This window comes from Lotus japonicus, chromosome 3 (assembly GCF_012489685.1).
Source record: "Lotus japonicus ecotype B-129 chromosome 3, LjGifu_v1.2".
NCBI lineage: Eukaryota > Viridiplantae > Streptophyta > Magnoliopsida > Fabales > Fabaceae > Lotus > Lotus japonicus.
This window is the reverse complement of record NC_080043.1, coordinates 33,478,970-33,487,538: the sequence shown is the minus strand read 5'-3', so window position 1 is coordinate 33,487,538 and position 8,569 is coordinate 33,478,970. Positions and strand designations below refer to the sequence as shown.

The window sequence follows — 8,569 nt, the reverse complement described above, 5'->3', positions numbered from 1 at the left end:
TCATAAGCTTCAACTTCAAATATACACCTTCGGGTTTGGCGATCATCTCCAGAGTTCATGGCTCTCGCTGTTATCTTTTCTATTAAGTCATACCCCGCTTGTGGGGGAAGAACATCAAACTCCCCACTTGAAGCCGCATCTAGGCCAAACCTCCAAGAGGATTGTAGACCATCATAAAATGTTGCAACCAATTCAGCTTGGGTGAGATTATGTTGAGGGCATTTCCTCAAGAGCTTCTTGAAGCGCTCCCAAGCTTCATAGAGATTCTCTTCAGCGGTTTGCACAAAATTCATGATGTCGTTTTTCAATTTCCACAAAAGGCCTCTTGGGAAGAACCTTGTTGTGAACTTTTCTGCCAAGTCCTCCCAAGTAGTGATACTCCCTTGAGGTTGTGAATTCAGCCATACCTCAGCTACATCCTTTAGGGAAAATGGAAACAAGCTCAACCGAATTGCATCCGCCGGAACATCACCCGATAAGTGTTGCAATTTCGGATGAACCTCTCCATATGTGCATGAGGATCTTCTAGGGAACCTCCACGATATTGGCTTTGGCTCACCAAGTTGATGAATGTCGGTCTCAACTCAAAGTTTCCCACTCCCTCGGGAAAAACAATGCTCCCGAGATAGTCATAACTCATGGTAGTTGAAGTGAGTTCCTGAAGAGACCGGTTGGCATTCTCAACTTCTTGTTCTCGTAACCGGAAGGTGATCCCTTTTTGGATTCTTGCCTCAATATGGGCTTGCATCTCCTCCTCCGTCATTCGGCCACCCATGACGGTGTCTCTCGTGAGACTTACCTGAAAGTGTGACACTAACACAGAGAAAGATTAGTAGCACCAATTCTAGACAAAGTTCAAAACAAAAATAAAAACAAAAATAAAACCAAAAACTAAAAACTTAAACCAAAAACCACAAACAAACCCCGGCAACGGTGCTAAAAACTTGTTGGTCAATCTGCAAGTGCACAGATATCTCCGGGTTTTAATATCGAATCCACAGGGATTGTGAAAGTAGTGGGTTTAAGCGCAATGTTTGTAGTTGCAAAAGCAATAAAAGATTCAATTGTTTGGTTTGGTTGTTGTGACAAATTGTCAAGAAAGTAGTTGTTAAAATGATAAAAATATAAATTGATAAAAGTGCCTTGGGTTATCGATCATCTATTCCATTCTAGCCAACCTATCCTATGCAAATGAGACCTTGATTCATTCCTTGTTGTTCTAGCCTATTTAACTACTTGTTGATGCCTCATACAAGCAATTCCCTCAAATTGAAAGTCAGGCCCAATTCGTTGTGTACCTAATCATGCATTTGAGGCTCTAAGTTCTTTATGTTCAGGCCAACAAAACCCAACCCTTCCTCTATTCCTAGTAGCAAGCATAGAAGGGTCAATCTCAATTCATGTCCCCAGACTACAACAATCTTCCGATATGATTATAGTCTAGTCTATAGCAAGATGTACATTCAAGCTAAGCATGCAAATGGAATTGAAATTCAAAGTAGACTAAAGAACAAAGGCATAGAGATAGGAATTATAACTAGAGTTTCATAGAATCACTTAAACCCAAAGAAAAAAGAAAACTAGCCACTCATGGCTAGGAAATCCATACAATCAAATGTGAAGAAACCTGAGAAAATACAAGGTGGAAGCTTTTCACAAGCCCAGAAAGCACTTCCTAAGCTTCAATACTTGGTAAAATTCTAAGAGAGAATCAAAAGTTCTGATCAAAATGGCTAAAAGACTTATTTATAGGCAAATTGGGCGAATAGGGGCGCTCAAGCGCTGCCCTGGGGCGCTTGAGCGCCCGTAAGGCAGAAGCAAACTTCCAGCTACTGGAAGGCTGGCGCTCAGGGCAGCGCTTGAGCGCCCGTAAGGCAGAAGCAAACTTCCAGCTACTGGAAGGCTGGCGCTGGAGCGCCAGGCATGGGCGTTTGAGCGCCAAACTCACGATCTGATGGACTTTTTAGCTTCTTGTAACCCCCCTTTGAATGTTTCCATAAATTCTTCATGCTTTTTGGCCTTCCCTCTTCATTAGTTACCAGCTGAAATACTTATGGACCAAGACAAGGAAAAATATCAAGAAATTCAAAGGGTTTTAAAGCACAATAGTCCTCACAATTCCATGGAAAACACATATGCAAGACCTAAACTTTATAAAAATGCAAGAAAGACCCTTATAAAACTACATAATTACCAAAACTAAACAAAAACTCAAATAAAGATAAAAATGCATGAGAATGCATGAAACACTACATGAGACAAAGAGAAAAGACTCAAAACTCACAAACAAATGACCATAAAAACACTACTAAAATAGGGTCATCACAAGACAAGGAAAAATATCAAGAAATTCAAAGGGTTTTAAAGCACAATAGCCCTCACAATTCCATGGAAAACTCATGCAAGTCCTAAACTTTATAAAAATGCAAGAAAGACCCTTATAAAACTACATAATTACCAAAACTAAACAAAAAATCAAATAAAGATAAAAATGCATGAGAATGCATGAAACACTACATGAGACAAAAAGAAAAGACTCAAAACTCACCACAAAATGACCCTAAAATCACTACTAAACGAGGGTCATCACACCATTATACTCAACGACATCTCGCCCACGAGCGTCACTAAGATTAGCTTGCCCTCAAGCACAAAGAATTGCTCCCAACACACATGCCAAAGAAGGGATACACGATCACAAAACCGGGGGATCAAGTGAATGCAGTTAGTTCCAAGAGAAAGATTCAACCATCAACTTCATGCTACTCTTAGATAAAGAAGGATTAGAGTCCACTATAAGAAGCATTTAGAGCAAACATCTTAACACGAGACAATCATTCAGTGCACTGAGCACACAAGCAAGTTCATAGGTTCTGAGAATCATTCACTCACGAGCAACTAAAGTTGACCATGCATTGTTCAATGAGACTTCAAAAGGGTTTTAATGTTGGGTAGGTAAATCACAAGGTAGGTGGTCCCTAAAAAAGACTAAGGCTGCAAAACATGAGTGTGGTCCTCATTGGGACTCTGGAGCTTCCAATTTATTGATACTAAGCACCCAAGCCTCTCAACCCCATCTTATTTCAACACAATTCTTTGCCTTTTTTTTTTGGAACTCCACCTTTGCCATGGAGTTTCTTTTCCTTTTGACTTTTTTTTTCATTCACTTTTTTCATTACACTTGGGGTGAGAGACAATTACAAACTCACAAGCTAGTTCCTCTGAGAATTAAGGACCACAACTCCCCACTTTTCAACCAAACAACCAGCCCACAAAACAAAGGTAACAAAGAATTCTCCACAAGGCTCAAAAGGGGCAACTAGGGACAAGTAAATACAAACTCTGAGGTACAAGAAAACCTTCAAGTCTCAAGAATGCAAGTCTCTTAAAGCATGCAAAGAATGAATTCAACGCAGAACCAAGAAGTGCAAGTGAGTCAGGATCCTCCAGGGAAATTATATAGTGAAGGGTCAAAGATGGACCCCTTGTGGACTCACATCAAATCTATCCTCAACACAACATTTAGAAGACCGAAGTCTCCTCCTCTCTTTCCCAAACATACAATCACTCCCTCACAACACACAAAGCATCCACTAAAAAACATTTTCAAAAACAAGCATCATGTGAGAGAGAAAAACTCGGAAACATGTCGTTTAAGTATAGGGAAACAATGACCAGGACTTTACAAAGACTCTATCTACAACAATGCATGATCAAGAAGATAAGTTACCTCTACAAAGGAAAAATATGTCAAAAATGCATGAACTATGCTTAGAAGGGAGAATCATTCTCATTTACCAAACACAACGGAGTTTTCATATCCACCTCTTACTTTAGGACTCAATCTCCCATTCCCTGCAAAATGCAACAAACCAACAAGCAAAATAAAACAAGACTTGGGTTGTCTCGCAAGCAGCTCATTGTTATAGTCTTAGGTAGACTATCCTCCTTGTCAAGCAGGAGGTTTGAAAAACATGGTTTCCACATTCAAAACCTCACCTCCTTGATACACCTTCAACCTTTGCCCATTCACAGTAAAAGTGTTCTTGGTCTCAGGGTTTTCAATCTCAACAGCACCATGGGGAATCACCCTCTTGACCACAAAAGGTCCAGACCACCTAGACTTAAGTTTCCCTGGGAAAAGTCTCAATCTAGAATTGAAGAGCAGCACAAATTGCCCTGAGACAAATCCCCTATTCAAATTCTTTATATCATGCCACTTCTTTGTCTTTTCCTTGTAGATGCTAGAACTCTCATATGCTCGGAGTCGAAACTGATCGAGCTCATTCAATTGCAAGAGTCTATTCTCGCTAGCAACTTTCCAATCAAAGTTTAACTTCCTAATGGCCCAATAAGCCTTGTGTTCTAATTCCACAGGTAGGTGACAAGCTTTCCCAAAAACCAAGTGGAAAGGAGAGGTACCAATCGGAGTTTTAAAAGCGGTTCGGTAGGCCCATAAAGCATCGTCAAGTTTCCTTGACCAATCCTTTCTAGAAGAATCTACCACCTTTTCTAGAATACGTTTTAACTCCCGATTAGATATCTCAACTTGCCCACTAGTTTGAGGGTGATAGGGGGTAGACACTTTGTGCTTGACACCATACTTTTCCAAGAGAGACTCGAAAGCTCTATTACAAAAGTGAGTACACCCATCACTTTTGATCGCCCTAGGAACACCGAATCTAGTGAAAATGTTCTTTTTCAGAAAAGCAACCACAACTTTAGAGTCATTTGTTGAGAGTGCAGCGGCTTCAACCCACTTAGAAACATAATCAAAAACCACTAAAATATACTGGCAACTATAGGAAGGTCGGAAAGGCCCCATGAAATCGATTCCCCAAACATCAAATAACTCAATTTCCAAAATATTTTTCAAGGGCATCTCATTTCTCCTTGAGATGTTGCCAGTCCGCTGACATCTATCACAACTCTCAACAAAAGCTCTACTATCTTTATGCAGAGTAGGCTAATAGAATCCACTTTGGAGAACCTTTGCAGCAGTTCTCTCACCACTAAAATGTCCACCATAACTTGATCCATGGCAATGCCAAAGAACTTTCTCAAAATCTACATCTGGGATACACCTTCATATGACTCCATCAGAACAAATTTTGAAAAGGAAAGGGTCATCCCAGAGGTAAGATTTTGCATCATGCAGGAATTTCTTCTTCTGCTGCCAGGTCAAGTCATGGGGATTTAGTCCAGCAACTCGAAAGTTAGCAAAATGCACATACCAGGGTAGGGGTTCCTCTGTAGAAACAGCTAGGAGTTTCTCATCCGGGAACTCCTCTTGAATAGGTATTGAGCTGGACGCTCCACCTTCTAACCTCGACAAATGGTCTGCTACTCCATTATCCTTGCCTCTACGATCAATGATCTCAAGGTCAAACTCTTGGAGGAGTAAGACCCATCGAATCAGCCTTGGCTTGGAGTCATGTTTAGCAAACAAATGCCTTAAAGCAGCATGGTTAGTATGAATAATAACTTGAAACCCCAAAATGTAAGGCCTAAACTTTTCACAAGCAAAGACTACACCCAACAATTCTTTTTCAGTTGTAGTGTAGTTCCTTTGGGCCTCATTTAGCACTCTACTTGCATAGTAAATCACATATAACACTCTCTCTTTCTTCTGACATAAGACAACCCTTAAAGATAGAGCACTAGCATTACACATGATCTCAAATGGTAAAGACCAATCTGGGGAAACAATAACAGGGGCTGTCACAAAACTCTCTTTAATGGATTCAAAAGCTTTCAAACAATTCTCGTCAAAACTAAAAGGTGCTTCCTTCTCAAGCAAATTGGCCATAGGCTTAGCTAATTTGGAAAAGTCTTTGATGAACCGCCTATAAAACCCAACATGCCCAAGGAAACTCCTAATACCCTTGATGTTAGTCGGGGGAGGGAGCTTTTCAATGACTTCTATCTTAGCTCTATCAACCTCAATCCCCTTTCCGGACACCTTGTGCCCAAGCACTATGCCATCCCTAACCATGAAGTGGAACTTTTCCCAATTCAAGACCAAGTTGGTATCTTGACATCTCTTACAAACCAAAGCTAAATTCTCTAGACAAGCATCAAAATTTGGACCAAAAACAGAGAAGTCGTCCATAAAAATCTCAATGCAAGTCTCTATCAAATCAGAGAAGATAGCACACATACACCTTTGGAAAGTGGTCGGGGCATTGCAAAGCCCGAATGGCATTCTTTTATAAGCAAACACGCAGTAAGGGCAAGTGAACGCCGTCTTTTCTTGGTCTTCCGGTGCAACACAAATTTGATTGTACCCGGAGTAACCATCAAGAAAATAATAGTATTGATGCCCAGTCAACTTATCAAGCATTTGATCTATGAAAGGCAAAGGAAAATGATATTTCCTAGTTACCGAATTCAGCCTTCGATAATCAATACAAACCCTCCACTTCGTCACTTGACGAGTGGGAATCAATTCATTGTTCTCATTGGCAACCACAAGGATGCCTCCCTTTTTGGGAACCACTTGAACGAGACTTAACCCATTCATTATCCGAGATTGGATAAATGACACCTGCATCAAGCAATTTAATGATCTCTTTTCTCACCACATCCTTCATGGAAGGATTAAGTCTCCTTTGGGGTTGGATTATAGGTTTGTAATTTTCTTCCAGCAAAATTTTATGCATGCATATCGCAGGACTAATGCCTTTAATATCATCAATAGTCCAACCCAAAGCTGACTTATGGTCCCTCAAAACTCTTAAGAGCTTCTCCTCTTCCAAGGGAGTGAGAGCACTACTCAAAAAAACAGGTTTATTCTCACCTTCCTCAAGATAAGCATATTTGAGAGAGGAAGGGAGTGGTTTGAGCTCACTCTTCTCCTTAATCGGAATCTCCTCATCCCTGATTAATTCTTCTTTCCAAATCCTTTTTGTGGAGAGGGATGAGACAGATTCTAAATGAGAGAGAGTAGCATTCACCTCATGGTACAAAGAATTCAGCTCACTTTCAAGATTTTGGTCCTCTATTTCCAGCCCCTCCATGATTGTTGTTTCAAGGGGTCCTTAATAGATATCCTAACAAACTCTTCACACACGAGCTCACCAACCACTTCACATCTAAAAATTTCCTCATCCGCTCGGTGTTTCAAAGAGTCAAAAATATTGAAAAGGACCTCATCAACACCTACCTTCAAAGTTAGAGTTCCCTTAGCCACTTTAATCTCTGCTTCACCAGTGGCTAAGAAGGGTCTCCCCAATATGAGAGGAACTTTGGAGTCCTCTTCCATATCTAAGATAACAAAATCCACCGGGAAGACAAACTTATCAACCTTCACTACAACATCTTCAATGATCCCATAAGGAGTCTTTAGGGATCTATCCGTCATTTGCAAAGAAATCATAGTTGGGGTAACCTCTCCTAAGTTCAACATCTCAAACATACTAAGCGGCATCAAATTGATACTCGCTCCTAGATCACACAAAGCTTCAACCACAGTTAGCCCCTCAATCTCCACAGGATAGTAAAACTCCCCGGATCTCTTCTTTTCCTAGGCAGAATTCTTTGCAAAATGGAACTACACTCTTCAGTCATCATGATATTTTCATCAGCCTCACTCAACTTTCTTCTCTTACTAAGGATATCTTTCATAAACTTAGCATAGATTGGCATTTGCTCCAAGGCTTCAGAAAAAGGAATATTGATGTGGAGTTTTTCAAAAACCTCCAAGAACTTAGAAAACTGTTTATCCAAATTTTTCTTCACCAAAGCCTTGGGAAATGGAATCTTGCGGAGTTCAGGTAGATGAGTGTTTACAACTCTAGTTCTCACGGGCTCACTCGCTCTCTTCTCCGTGACTCTTTCATCATTCTCCTCAACTTCCTCATTTTTCTCTCCCTCAACTTGTTTTCCTGTCTCTTGTAAAGCTCTCCCACTCCTAGTGATAACCACAACAGTATTTTCTTGCCCAGACAAAGTCAAAGGTTCAGCAGAGAACTTACCTTGGGGTTTCTCAGTCATTTGCTTGGCCAACTGGCCTACTTGACTCTCCAAGTTCTTGATCGCCACCTCTTAGCTCTTTTAATTACTCTTTGAGCGGTTAATGAAACTTTCCAGCAGCTTCTCCCAACTCCTCTTGCCAACGATCTTTCCCACAACTTGTGTCTGGGCAAGTGGTCCATGCTCTAAGGATGGAGCTTTTCCTCCTTGAGCTAGTGTTTTGACCTCGCTGCCCCCAACATGGATAGTACACGCATCATTGGCATGAGGTCCACCACAAAACTCACATTCCAAACAAGTCATTCTTGCTCCAATTGACTTGGCCTCCTTCATATTCTTTTGAATCTCCGCTACTTGCTCGGAGAGTTGTTTGTTGGAGGCCATGAGCTTGTCATACGCTTCAACTTCAAAAACACTCCTTCGGGTTTGGCGTTCATTTTCAGAGTTCATGGCTCTCATTGCCATCTTCTCAATCAAGTCATACCTCACTTGTGGGGGAAGAGCATCAAACTCTCCATTAGAAGCCGCATCCAAGCTAAACCTCGATGAGTATTGTAGACCATCGTAGAACTTTGCAACAAATTCAGCTTGGGTG

At 40.9% G+C, this 8,569-nt stretch overlaps 1 non-coding gene across 1 annotated transcript; it reads left to right on the top strand.

The window, feature by feature from the left end:
• Positions 1-204: 204 nt before the first annotated feature.
• LOC130709718 (small nucleolar RNA R71) lies at positions 205-311 on the top strand. Its single transcript, XR_009010190.1, has one exon. It is a non-coding gene; the product is annotated as a small nucleolar RNA R71 (small nucleolar RNA).
• The last annotated feature ends 8,258 nt before the right edge of the window (positions 312-8,569 follow it).